A 15,550-nucleotide genomic window follows, 5' to 3' on the forward strand; every position below is an offset into this window, starting at 1 on the left:
AGTACATTAATTATGGGAAACAAACAGAAAGTACCAGGATACCACATTAAATGTTCAAAATGCCCTCCGTTAGTACTGATATCGGCACGAAGACTCTCTGCATCTCATCCCGGGATTTAATACGACGGTGGGTTGATGAAGCTTTCAACAGATGCAGGCAGTGGTGGCGATTAGGGAGGGCTTTGTGCAGAAGAATATACATTTTTATTCCATTTTAGCCGCCTGAAACTAAGAATTATATTGTTCCTAGAGCAATTTGTACAAATCCTGCTGTCTTTTCAGCTAATACTTTCCTTTAATTATTAAGAAAAGTACTTAGCGGAAATACGCACAAAATACAGCGCCATAGCATGTAGTGAAGATACGCGGAGCAATGTGTAGGTAGTAAGTTTTGCGACGGAGGGTAGCAGGGGTATAAGAGCCCAACTAGAGTATGGTTCCAGTATATGGGACCCTCACCAGGATTACTTGATTCAAGAACTGGAAAAAAACCAAAGAAAAGCAGCTCACTCTGTTGTGGGCGATTTCCGATAAAAGAGTAGCGTTACAAAAATGTTGCAAAGTTTGGGCTGGGAAGACTTCGGAGAAAGGAGACGAGCTGCTCGACTAAGTGGTATGTTCCGAGCTGTCAGTGGAGAGATGGGGTAGGAGGACATTAGTAGACGAATAAGTTTGAGTGGTGTCTTTAAAAGTAGGACAGATCACAATATGAAGATAAAGTTGGAATTCAAGAGGGCAAATTGGGGCAAATATTCGTTTATAGGAAGGGGATTTAGAGATTGGAATAACTTACCAAGGGAGATGTTCAATAAATTTCCAATTTCTTTGCAATCATTTAAGAAAAGGCTAGGAAATCAACGGACAGGGAATCTGACACCTGGGCGATTGCCCTAAATGCAGATCAGCAGTGATTGATTTATTTATTTATTGATTGATTACTATTACCTTTACGTCTCTATCGAAATTCGCTCCCAGAGAGCATCAAAATCTTGCCATTTTATGGTCTTTTTCAATTTTGAAGTCTACCCCTCCCCTTCACCTGCTATATCCTTCAGACACGGGTACGTTTTGTTGTCTATACATTTTTGTACCTCCCCCCTCCCCATCCCGCCCTCCCCCACTTCTAATTCCTAATCGCCACTACCGGATACAATGAATTCAATATTGTGTATATTCTGTGGTCTGAAATTATTTCAAGAAACATGCTATTCGCATGATCTTCGGAATGATGTGTTGAAAAAAAAATTGATACCGGTACTTCTGTATCTTATTCCTTTACATGAATCATCTGCTGGACAGTCCATTTCCGCTCAGTCAACTTCTACAGCAAGGAATATTAGGTTCGGTTAGGGGAAGCAAAATATGAAGAAGATATATTTCTCTTCTCTGTTTATTTACCGACCTTTAATGTTCTTTAGCGACTTCCGGAGACTTAGCTAGCCTATTACGATAGCGACAAACTAGTTTCGCTTGTTGGCAACACTGAACCAGGTTGCCAGCCTGCTGTTGTTCAGTTCGTCGTTACAGACGCAGCTGAGTGTGTACTTGTTTCATACGAGTGTACTTGTTTATTTGCTCAGTGTGTTAATTAGTTAATTAGTTAGTCCTGTTGTCGACATGTCAGCCAACATAAGTCCACTTGAATGCTTCACGAGGAATTTAAAGAAAGGGCAACCTTTGTGGAGTAGTGAAAAACAAATGGCCCTTCAATGCTTGTTGTTCTCTGTTGGATTTAGGTTTGTAAAATGTAATCGATAATCGCTATTGATTATTGCTGGTCCATGATGGATCATGTTTGATTTTTTATAGGAAAATGGATGGGGAGTATCATAATGAGATGGACGGCGTTATGTTTGAAAGTTACTTTCGTAAGCAACTTCTTCTTACTCCATTATTGTAACGGACAATGCTAGACATCATTCTGTCCAAGCGGAAAAGGTTACTGCGAAGAGTAGCTCCAAGAAAGCTGTTAAGGATTAGTCACATTAAATGGAATCACACAGACAACAAATTAGAATTAGTGAACTAGTTAAGCAATATTCGTTCGCAGTACGAATATAAAAATAGACATCGCCGCTGAAACTGCGGGCAGCGCTGTTTTACGCCTTCCTCCTTATTACCGTGAACTGAGCATTATTAGAGTTGGTGTGGCTCAGGTGAAAAACTACAGTACATTACTGCAAACAATACCCTTAAGAAGTGTAAGCCGCTTTAAGTACCTGGACATTGCATTACAAATTTCTAGCAAGGATTTTACATTGCACATTAGAGACCGAGTAAATACGGCAGTCAAGGCAATGCATGACATCCTGCACCCATACAGACTCACGACTGGCGTGCGAGCTGACAAGGGAACTATTCTACATTAAGGACATTCGTCTCCAAATGCCCCTACAGTCCACTCCAGGATACGAACAACTATTGCAAGAACTATTATTAAAAAAGAACATATGGAGAGACTTTTATGCCACTGATGCAATGGTTTATAAAGACTCCATGCGCAAAGGGTGCGACTTAAGGCATATAGTCACTAAGTTCGCCGCCCATGATTTTCATTATAAACTGTGTGAAACAAAACGGTTCCATGAGCCAGGACTGAACAGTGTATGTGATCGCTGAGGAAGTTTTCGTGAACGATACCACGCAATGTACTGGAAACTCCGGAATGAATCCTGGAAGAAATTCTGTTCTGACGACTGTTGGATTATCTAATTTAATATTGTATTATTTCTGTGCTATATTGGAATTCTAATATTGTGTGTAATTATTTATCTATAATGGCTATTGGCTGCAATAAATGTTTCATTTACGTTTGATGGAAGAAGCAATAAACTTACGTGAAGTTAGCGCAGCGCATTGGAAGCACTCCGTATGGCATGTCTTGAAGGTGGAAGAAAAAAAAAATAGTTCGTTGCAGACGGACTCACTGAAACTCTGCACGACAGAATTGTCATCCATGTTGCAAGTGACAGTGACACGAAGTCGAGCGAGGAATCCGACTTGGACCTAGGAGTTTGATCCTTGTCAGATGGGTAAATACGAAGGGTGTATTGTATTGTTTTACACTTTATTTTTTTCTACCCAAATGAAGTACATTACACATCAGTTGTTACGTCCACCTTCTCAAAATACTCTCCTTGTAACTGTATGCACTTTTGCCATCGATGTGTCATTCTCTCCAGACCTTCCTGAAACCATTCTTTCAGAGTGCTGCGTACCCATGCTTTGACAGCTGTGTCCAGTTCTGCAAAATCCGCAAAACGGCGACCACGCAGAGGTTTCTTCATGTTCCCGAACAGGTGATAATCATTTGGTGCCAAGTCAGAAGAGTATGGTAGGTGTGGCAGCACCGTGAATCCCATTTGATCAATGGCACTTCTTCTTTTTCACCATGTAATCAATTTGGCATTAAGCCACTTAATAAGAAAGTCATAGGTCTTATGAAAGATGAATGTGGTATGAATATTATGACAGAGTTCATTGGATTAGCACCAAAAATGTATGCATATGAGACTGAAAATTCACAATCTCTGAAAAGGAAAAAGGTGTACGTTAAAGTGTAGTTAGTCATTTACATGTTCAACACTGGCGTAATGTACTAGCATCTAAAAATGCTGCTTTCTGTATGCAGATAAGAATTCAGTCACGCAGACATCATGATTTTACTATTGAGCAGAATAAATGCTCATTAATTCCACTTGATAATAAATGTGTGTGGAATAGCGATTCTCTTACGAGTGTACCATGGGGGGTCAACAACATATAGCTGTTTGTTATGCCATGTTTTTAAAGTGTAAATACAATTCATAACACTTTTATTATTATAAATATTATAATTATGTGTAAAAAGGGGAAAGATTATCTACAAAAAGATTATTATGACAATAAAGATAATGAACAATACGAAACAAAAATAGTATATTGTTTTATTTTTACAAAATAGATTATCATTACTCATCTATTCCTCTTCCTTTGTCCATCTATTTTATATTTTTTTAGAGAAAGATGTTATGAATCAGTAAAACTTGAAAAGGTAAAGAGTAAAACCTTCACCTTACCGCACCCCTCCTTTTTCATCCACCGCTCCTTCCTCTTCTTTTATCAAACGAAAGGGGTAAAAAGAAAAAGGGCAAGTAAAAACTTATGCGACACATCATAACAGGAGGTGAAAAGAATAAGAGGACAACTCTACAACATGCTTTCCAGTTTAATACCATAACGTAAGTATATCTGCGCCAAAAAAGGTAATATTAACGATAAATATTTGACTAATCCTCTTATCCGTTATTCTTTGCAAACTGGACTAGGAGATCGACATCAGTTAGCTCTTTAATTGCATTAATAACAAAATTATGATTTCTACCAAGATAGTGTCGAGAAGGGCAGCTAGCCTTAAAACTTTAATCCTCTAAGGTTAGACCTGCTTCTATGATGGTAGCAGGGGGAGGGGATATTGAGAAGGGCAGCTAGCCACGTTCGAAAACATTCTACGCCAAGAAAACAAGTGCACGTGCTGTCAAGATGGCAGCTGTTATCTTAACAGTTGTTCAAATTCCGCGCTCCTACGTCGTTAAGATGGCAGCAGTGAGGCTAGGCCCTGTTAAGATGGCTGCAGTGAGGTTACCTATGTTCACTTGTTCAACAAGTGCACGTGGTTATGACCTGAGAAGATAGCAGCTGTTATCTGTTACTTATTCAAATTCCGCGCCCCCTACGTGGTTATGATAGCAGCAGTGAGGTTAGGCCCTGTTAAGATGGCAGCAGTGAGGTTAGCCACATTAACTTGTTAAAAAATCCGCGCCAATCAAGTGCACGTGGTTAGGACCTGTCAAAATGGCAGCTGTTTAAATTCCGCGCCCTCTACGTGGTTAAAATGGCAACAGTGAGGTTAGGATCTGTCAAGATAGCAGCAGTGAGGTTAGCGACGTTCACTTGTTAAAAAATCCGCGCCCACGTGGTTAGGACCTGTCAAAAGAGCATGTGGATTTTAAATTCCTCGCCCTCTACGTGGTTATGATGGCAGCAGTGAGGTTAGCTATGTTCCACAGTCTGCCACCAAGCGCCGATGAATTTCTGCAGTGGTTACGCCTATTTTCATTGGAACCAAGTCGTATAGCGCTGTCCCTGACGGTTGCTTTCCATGTTGTCTGCTCCTACGTTAACAGTGTTGTTATGAAATGCCTATGGCGAGTGCATTCGTTGGCCCCTGTGCATGTGCTGCTACCAAACGGTGGAACGAGACATTAGTTACACGTCACCACCTTCAAAAGTGAACTGTAAACCATACATACCACTGCCCTCGTAATGTAAAGGTCGTACTGTAGCTTCGACGACGTCACGCTTTGGGTGGGACTTGAAGGCGATACGCATCCGCTCCGCTTGACTAACACACTCGTTTAAATTACTTAAGAAACTGTTAACACCTTATGAAACCAAAAACTATTCATAAATATTTGTTAATTCTGACATACAATGCATATCATTCCCCGTAACGTTCTATTTATCGCGTATATCCGTTCGTTTCCCTGAGTACAGGCTAACACTTTTAGACACTTCTTGCGATTTCTATCCATTTTTTTAGTCAACTGGAATATTCACATCATACGCACTGATAGAAAACATGCAGCCATTTAGCAATACCATATACTACAAATGTAAATTATTTCTGTACCACAAATTCAGTACCTACAAGAGAGATTACGAGTAAGCTACCCTCCAACAATAACAAAACATTCACTGTGACTGTCATGAAATTAAGTTATTGTTAGAAAATGTAGATTTTTGAACAGCAAATAATGCTTATACAATTATTTTCATATTCAATTTTCATGGAAATGACCCTGTACCATTGCCTGTGATATGGAGTCTTATAGGAAAAATCTCAACAGTCATAAATTGAACTTGAACTTGAATGTTCAAATACACCGAATTCAAATAAGCCGTAAGCCTGATTACGTACAAATATACCTAATGTTATCCATGTTTATGACATAATAAGACATTTTAACTCACTATCTGGACGAGACGCTCTTATTTTCCTCAGGATTGTGTCTTAAAGAAAGTGGTTGATACACACAACTTTGTTGTGATTAACTACTAAATTCTCCCTAGGAGTAGCCTTCTTCCATAACCTCACTCTTACTTCATCAGAAGGAAACACAAATACTGGAGTATACTCTTCTCGTTTATAATTGGCTTTGGAGCCAGGCACACAGCAATTCTTAGGCATGATTTCTCTCACTGATACCCTTTAATTATGTGCACATCGCGGTTGATTATAATATAACACTGAATGCACTGACTCAATAATTTTACAATGCGGATTTAACATTACACAAATAAACTACAAAATTAAAACACTGAAGAGCGATCTTATTAACTTACAGACTCTCATGGATACACGCTCACACTAAGTTTTCTTCACTAGTTAAGGACTTTTCTCACTTAATAATGCAGTCGATGACGACTCATCACATATATCTGAGTAAGCATGCACTCCACGATAAAAATTTCAATAAAACAACGAAGAATTCACTTGTAACTCAACTAACTCATGCGCTAAACTTACACCCTGACGATCAACTGATTGCTTTCCCGCGCTTGCTACAGTACGGCCTGTACATAACGAAGGCAGCGACCATACCCGGACGTACAAAAAATAAAGTGTAAAGCAATATAGTACGCCCCTCGTATGAAGGTAAGCCGCGCAATTTATATGTTCAGTGACATTCCAAATATTTGTTAATTTCTAAGACTTTTTATCACCGTCGTGGTAGATATTCCTGCGTTCACAGTAGACCTACTGAGCTGCTGGCAAGTAGCGAGTGTGGCCGTGTCATGGCTTTCATTTTAAACCGGCCGCTCTAAGACTGGCAACATTGCTTGTCTCCCCGTCTCTCTGTTTCCGACCTGTACTCAACGTAGCCTGAATCTTAGAAAATACAGCTTCCCATAGTGTTTTAAATGTTTATTTCATTTCTAAACGAGTTAATATCTATGGAAAAAACTATATATATTAATGTTATACATTTTTAGAATTAAATATGTGAACCCCCATCGCCGAACTTCAAGATCCGTCATTAAGATACAGCACACTATGTTTTCCGGTATGGGATGGATCAATTTTTGTTACTTTCATTTGTCTGTCTCAGTATTCTCTTTGGCTTTGCCAAAATAAAAGAGACTGAAGTATGAACAACAGTAGTACAGTAGAGCACGACAAGCTGAAATAAGACCGTGGAAGCCAAAGACGGTACAGTATTATTTAGGTAAGATACGGCAACGTTCAGAGCGCGATTTAACTGCACATAGTGAAAAACATAAAAATTGTAAAACTAAAAAAAGTTTAATTATAATTCAATAATAATAATAATAATAATAATAATAATAATAATAATAATAAATTGCTAAAATGTTATAATAATACCATTTTCACGATTATAATTAATTCTGTTAGGAAAGTAATAGTTAACATACTCTGCTTAGTGTGAAAGACAATCCAGGGATACTGCCACCACCAAATTTATCCATGATGATTGGGGAATATTATTGAATAACAATAACGCCATTAACAACTGCTGGAAGTAGTATTTCAGAGGGTTACTAAGTGAGGAGTTTCCATGGGACAGAGCAGCTTCTCAATGTCCAGCTGAGATACCTGTGCCTAAGGTCATTCCATCTAAACATTGCAGTAGTTGCTATGGTCCTGGACCTTCTCAGTACACGTATCTCCATTGCATGAACCATCTGCTCATGTCTCTTCATTGCTAGCCAGCATTCAGAGCCATAGAACACCACTGGACAGATTATTGTGCGGTAGATGTTTAACTTGAGGCACAGGGGTACATACCGTACGTTTAGGCTTGCCCACTATCCTACGTCTTCTGGTGCGGGCTAGAACAAATTGGTTACTTTCATTGTCCTGTCTGTCTCATCCTTGGTTTTGAAAATATGAAAGTGACTGTGGTATGAGCGATTCTAGTAATGCCATTCCTTATGCAGCCAGTCCTTGTTATGAATAGTGTGAAAATGTCACTCATAGGGTAGGTTGGAGCGTGCATTGCATTTCAATGGGCTTGGCAGATATCTGGCTCGGTTAGGAAAGCAACGGGAAACTACCTCACTTCTCATTTCACAAGAATGCCTCTTCCGTGACTCGTAGTGTGACCGTTCACAACGTCACCTATGGTATGTCATGATATCTAGGAGATGAAATATGCCGTTTTCCGCATCATTCTACGATAAAAACTGCCCAAGTTAGAATTTTTCTGCCCGCTCCAGGACTCGATTTGCAATATCCAGAGTCGCGCGACCCAGTTCTAGTTGCTGGTAATTAGCAGCAAGGCGGTGCAAGAGCGCTTGTACTCGAAGTTTTCTCACTCTCACCGCGAGCGAGATGAAACGATACGCGTTATCACGTGACAAAGAATCTAGGTCACTAGCTGAGCTCAGAGAGTACATCCAACGTGAAAACTAACATTATACCCTGTTTTCCTCGCTTATTCACCACTGCCAACTTAACGCATTCAACTGTTTTATTTCTGTTAATTTTTATAAATCGCAAAATACCCAATGGATAATTAAGTGCAAACATTCATTTGAATCAGGGAATTTTACGCATATGTATGAGACCGAGAAGTGCTCTACTTAACTGACAGAGCGGTAACTACGCTGTAAACAAGGGCGCGTCTTAATGACTAACAGATGTTGGACCCTAACCGTGAGAGCGAACACAAGGAATCCCCTGTGCTCGTCATCATTCACCGCCAGAGACTAAAGGACGCTTTTAAGATTGCTTCAGAACCTACGAAGTTATTTTAATAACAGTCACTCAGTGGAGATGGGAATACAGGAGCTACATTTTGATACCCTGTTCGTCACTGTACGTTGCGTATTAACGGACCAACGTGTGAGAAAGGATTGCATTTTTTCCCCCACCCTCAGCATTCGGGTCTCTAGCGTAGCGCGCCTATATATTCAAGAGCTGAGAAGGAGACACTACCCAGTGCATTTTCAATGTAGCGCCAGTACGGTAGTATTTCGTCGTGGTTTGTGTGTGAGTCGTTTGTGAAGAAATAATCTTGTAATTTGAGCAGTGTAATACAGTGATTCATTAAAGTCTGTGAGTGTGTGGAAATAATCACCCTCTGAGTGAGATGTTAGCGTGTACAGTGTGCCGCAAATTAATAAATAGGAACGGTACGAAACCGCAATAACCGATGTCCGTGTGTAGAAAAGGTCGTACATCGAGCCTCCTATGTGTCTAAGTTAATACGGCTCAGTTAACATATATAGGGACGTACTTAGCGAAGTGGGTGGAGCGAACGTGCTTGATATCAATATGAATTACCAAGAAAGTCAGTGAACGGCTCAGTGTAGACCTAATTGAGGACAGCGCCACGTTAAAGTAATCCGTAGTACAGTTGAGAGCTCGACTTACGGCTAAGTGCATTAGAACAGGCCTGAACTAGTATCATGAATACGAGAATGCTAATACATTAGTGGCCTAACCACTGTCGTTTCTAGGGAAACTAGTGAAATTTCTGGGCCTATAATCGCTGCCTACAAGAAGAATAGATAAATGAGAAGGGATTAATGTCGGGCTTCTGGGACATTACCGACATTGGGTTGGAATGCTCGTGCTATTGAGCAAATCCAACCATTTGTTCAAATTGTGGTGTGTAATAAACTAACGCATTCACTTGAAAAAATTTCCCCTCATTTACATGTCTACGAGAACGCCGGAGTGAACGCCGACGTCCAGTTGAATGCCAGAATTTTGCCTGTGTACCGGAGTGAACGAGTCATCTAGCTGTTTGCCGGAATTTCGCCTGGTAGCCGAGAACGTCTGGAACGTCGCTGTCATGTGTATGACCTGCCAGGAAGTCATCATGGGTCTTCACATCGCCGATGACGTGATGCAAGCAGTCTAAGTCCATGGAGTGCCCTCCTGTGAAGCTGTGAACGTGGTATCCAGAAGGCTGAGTACATTTCCAAGTATTTATATCTTTGAAGGTCGTGTCCCATTGTAAATATGTAGATTTTCCACTTAGATGTAACGTAGACTGCAAGCACGCCATTTCAGAGGGATAATAATTATAATTTCATTTTTATTTGGGTCTTTTATAGAATACTTTCTTCATGGTTTGGGAACGACCATATTTTACTTCCATTTTTTTTTACAAGGGTTTGATAATGCATGACGTAAATTTAAGGACCTCAGATTAATTAAGTGTGAAGTACTGTCAAGTAAAAGGGCTTAAATATTCTACGTAAACGATTCCAGTTATCATCTTTCTACAGCCAATAGGAGTCCTCAAAGATATCTCAGTAACTGATTTTTTTTGTACTTCACAAGCTCTTAGGAAATCCTCCTTACTAGAAATTAAAACTGCTGGAACAACGAATGGAGCATGAGATTGGGATATATATCTTACATCGCTAATTAGTTCGCGAATGCGCAAGTTAATTTGGACCCTGGTGGCAGGAGATCATCACTGAATTTGCATCGTGGTCGATGTAAGGAGAGGAAATGAAATGGCTGAACAGGCTGTAGCCATAATATATATTGTGAAATGAAATGTGAAGTTCCCTTGGAATCTGTCATTAAGACACGCGAGGCGCATATCGCGATGTGAATATGTTGATTACGGCCGGATATAGGGCCGTGATTTGTGTGATGCCATGGTGGCCAGTATTGAAAGAAGTGAATAGATTATTTGCCGTGAAGCCATTGCCCGAGAAGGCTGAGTGGACCGCTCTTTGGAAGTGTGTCACGGGCAGCTCACAGCTGGAGTTTTATGAGCCCCTTTAAACGGGGGAGTGAAGGCGTTTTCTTCAGTGAAATAGAACAGATACAAGTGGCGAGTTTCTTTTCCTTTCGGCACAGAGATTACGTGTGTTAATTTAAATAGAGCCAACGTCGCAGAGATCCCAAATGAGCATTAAAGGAATGATCCCTCCAATTTATTTCTTTAATTATTCACAGCGTGTAGGGAATTCCAGGTCAGATATACCCTGTCTCAGAAGGTCCTGAGTTCATTGCAGGAGACAGTAAAGCTTACTGTCACAAGCGGCAGGTGAATAAGGCCACCTGTAATCCATTGTGTCCATGTGAAATGTATATATTCTTGTCCTTTTCTTGCAGGAAGTGATATAATGATATGTTTATAATGTTTTGGTATTGAAGTCGCTAAATGCTTGTCCATAGGTAACATCGTTGAGTAAATAATGTCCTGGTATATGTGTTGATAAAATCCTAATGAAATGAGCGTGTTTATTATACTGCATATTTGGCAACGTTTAACTTAAGGAAGGGTTGTAACGCGACTTTCAAAGGATTGGGAGTGTAAATTGCCTATTTCAGTTCATACGATACTAGCAAACTTATATCATAATTTGATGCAAATTGAATATATTAATTCTTGGCAGGTAAACAGATTTACAGCGGGGTGTGTCCATAATGATTAAATATGTGTGTGATGTAATATAAGTGTAGAGTGAAATAATTAGAGAGAAAACGCCTCTCTAAGTCTGAGGTAGTGTAATAGTTCGAGAGGGAACGCCTTCTTAAATTTGAATATTTAAACGTATAATGAAGTGTAGAAAAAGACTACCGAACATTTAAACGTCAAGATCACCCAAGTTACTATATGTAAGGTGTTTGTATGGCATACCCATGTAAATAATGTGTTTCACTAGTATAAGTAAAAATTTGTTATACAAGATATTGTCTCTCTTCTCATTAGTAATGAAATGGTATTCCTCTCATAATTAACTTTTCCCCCTACTATAGAGACTATTACTAAAGGACTTACCGCCCCATCGGACAGTCCACAGACCCGAAAATGCGATACCGACTCAGCTAGCGAACTATTCTAGTAGGGGAGGGTGAGGCTTCGACAAACCGGGCTGAGTTCGAAGCTCACCGATGGTGCTCCATTCTAACGTCATATTTATGAACAATGGTAACTGGTTCATGTACTGATGCCTTGGAAAGGTTACAGTAGGCCATCTGTGGCAGCTAATGGCAGAGCTGTTGAGGGTCAAACCAGCCTTCGGGCTGAATACCCAAAGACAAAAGTGGCAATTGAACCTTATTGGTATGGCGGCTGATGCCCTCTTTAAAAAAAACATTTAACATACGATAATGTAGATTTTATTAACTTTCAGGAAAATTATGCTACATCGGAAGTGATGAATATGACACATGAGACTCTTGTAGAACAATCATCGAGGCCTGCAGCACGGAAAAGAACCCGCTTAACATTGATTGAACAGAAAACAACAACACCCCGACTCGGCACAATCTTTGATTTCCATCAAGGAGGATGACTGGGAGGTCAAAAGGAGTACAGATGAGGCAACTGAGTGAAAATCAGCAAACTATCGCCGAAAAGCTCATTTCTGACAGAAGCATAATCTTTTATGGCAAAAGAGAAAATCAATACATTTTTCAAGTATTTCTTTATCTCCCTCTCCGCACTCTACCTTCGTCAATCCATTCTCTACCTTGCATCCAAACATACCGTGGGTCCATCAGCCTCCATATGCTTCCCCACACAACTACTCGATTTCAGGTAGTTCTTCTACTCCTACCACTCCAGTGCACCAATAACCATCTACTAAGGTATTTCAATCAACGGGAAGTATTCCACCGAATCCTACCCCATCGCCTAAAATATTTTCTACATCACAACAGCTTGAATTTGTACCACCCACGATAAGAGTCAGGTATTTCGGCGATGATTTCTGTGAAGTATTGTGACTCCTTGTGTTATTTGAACATCCCCATTTTGTAAACATTAATAAATGACATATACACTTACCTTTATAATGTACTGTTTTATACATTGGTAGATAGCTGTGCATGTTTCAGGAATCACAGATGACAAAATTTGTGGTGAAATCGCCGCACTAAATTTCATGTCTTTATACGATTTGCCTGTAGCCAGGTAACGGAGCGTCACAATTAATTTTCCTTCAGCCTTCACGGATTTTCTGAGGATAGTGTTTTTCTATTCTATGTGTGGTTTAACCATACCAAGTAATTTTATAAAACACGATTCATTTATTTGTAAAAAAATACGAAAATTGTCTGATTCTAATTGAAGAGGTGGATTCCAAAATTCACTAAGTAAAAAAATAGTACTGTATCTTTTAGGGGAAGCATTTTTATATATTTAGGTATTATTCACAATGTTTGTACCACGGCCTTTCTTAATTGCCTCTTAAAGGTAGAATGATTATTATTCCGGGAAAAGTACTGGATATGAATGCTGGTTTTTAGCAAAATGTATTAAATCATGTTCACTTAGTGCATTTTGGAAAAAAGCATGAGTGGTTAAGTACATAGATTATAAAAACAAAACCATTCCTGAGTGCTACCTTCATTGGAACATAACTAAAGTAATCTCACAGCTTGACATCAGGGTTATGTTACAGAAAATGTTCTTCTTCATCCCAGTGCACATCGTTATTGTCCTTAGCTAGTGATGTGCAGTGGCCCAGAGCTTTATCATAAAAAGGCTTTGTCCCTTGGATTGAGCTGCACAAATGTTAATAGTTTCTCCACATTTTTCTTGTTTAACTCACTTATCTTGTTCTTCTGTTCGATTTCTGAGCAGGATTCGTAGCAGGATCTCTAGAAAGAGCCTCAGTATGTGACAAGGAAATTGTCTCGTTCAAGTTTGGTTTTGAAAACATACAACTTATTGCGAAAATCAACAATATCTTTTTTTAAAATTCAAATCCCTTGTCATACATTGCTTCGTTCTAGAATGATTGCAGTCTTTGCTAGGAACACCATGGGCACTACTACTATTCCGAGCATATTTGCTTTTGTTTTTGTCCCAGTTTTCTGGATTCAGTTTTCTCTTCCTATCTTCTCATTTTCCTGAGCATTAACTAAACACTCTAAATCAAAATCACACATTGTTTCACAGTTCCACAAGAAATGTCGTGGGAAATATTACTACTGCGTGTTCTACTGCTCATGCGCAATATAGCAGACTGTGACTAAGAACATTATGGAATAGTACATCAACCGCCTTAGTACAGTTTGGAAAAAACCTCCATTTTCCCCCTAATTATCTACGTGACTAAGAACCGCTTTTCTTTTTTAAGTCAAGAATTTCATGTTTGGTCCGTATTGAATAGAGATTACAAAACAATAAGTTAAATTGTACAAGATCCACCTTTTCAATACAAGATATGTTGTTGATTAAAACTACATCATTTATTAAATGGTACCGGTTTCAACATCCATGGACGTCATCATCAGCCAAATAGGGTCATATACAAAGATACACATTAAAGTTAAAACACATAAAATTGGCCCTCATAATTAAAATTATCCATAACGTTAAAATATAAAGCATATTATGCTAAATGTCCAGGTTTTAATATAGTTAGTACAAGATTGACAACTTGTTAGTCACGAATAAAATAAAAAACTGAAGTTCGTGAGCCTCGTAGAAATAAGTTCGAAGTCACTGACAGTTTTAAAATTTGCTAGGTGTGATGCAGTAATGTTAAATACGTTGAAAGAAGAGGATGATGTTCCTCTGGGAGCGTAAAAACAATACTAAGTCAGTAGATAATGCATATAAAATCCATCTTGGTAAGTACGATGTTATGTCGTATTTCTTTGGAGCGAGTGGATCTTGTGACCGGAACTGTGTGTTGAAATACGACATAACATCGTACTTACGAATATGGCTTTTATATGTATTATCTACTGACTTAGTATTGTTTTTACGCTCCCAGAGGAACATCATCCACTTCGTTCAAAGTATTTAACATTACTGCATCACACCTAGCATACATTTCTCTACATACGTTGATGCCAATTCTGTACAAAACACCCAAATCTAACAAATTTTAAAACTGTCAATGACTTCGAACTTATTTCTACGAGGCTCACGAACTTCAGTTTTTTTAAATTTTATTAGTGACTAACAAGTTGTCAATCTTGTGCTAATTATATTCAAACCTGGATATTTAACATAAATATGCTTTATATTTTAACTTGTTATAGATAATTTTAATTATGAGGGTCAATTTTATGTGTTTTAACTTTAATGTGTATCTTTGTATATGACCCTATTTGGCTGATGATGACGACCATGGATGTTGAAGCCGGTACCATTTAATAAATGATGTTGTAATTTTAATCAACAACATATCTTGTATTGAAAAGGTGGATCTTGTACAATTTAACTTATTGTTTTGTAAGAACCGCTTGGCACATATTCTTCTCTCAAATGATACATATGCCTTCTAAACAATAACAAACGAAACATGCAAAATAACAGAATTGACTTAGTGCGTTTTGGAATCCACCTTCATTCCTTGATTAAGTTGCCATGGATAAAAATTTCTTTCGTTATTGTTACAACTTCTTCTTTCAAGTTTCTCATCATTTGTAACAACTATAACACTCAAAGCTAGTCCGATCTTTTGTTGTTTTGAAAGACTCGGAAGCATAATATAGCGCAAACGACTCTAGGGAGAACACGAACACAACCGTCTGCAACGAATTCGGAGTCTT

This window comes from Anabrus simplex, chromosome 11 (assembly GCF_040414725.1).
Source record: "Anabrus simplex isolate iqAnaSimp1 chromosome 11, ASM4041472v1, whole genome shotgun sequence".
NCBI classification, from domain to species: Eukaryota; Metazoa; Arthropoda; class Insecta; order Orthoptera; family Tettigoniidae; genus Anabrus; species Anabrus simplex.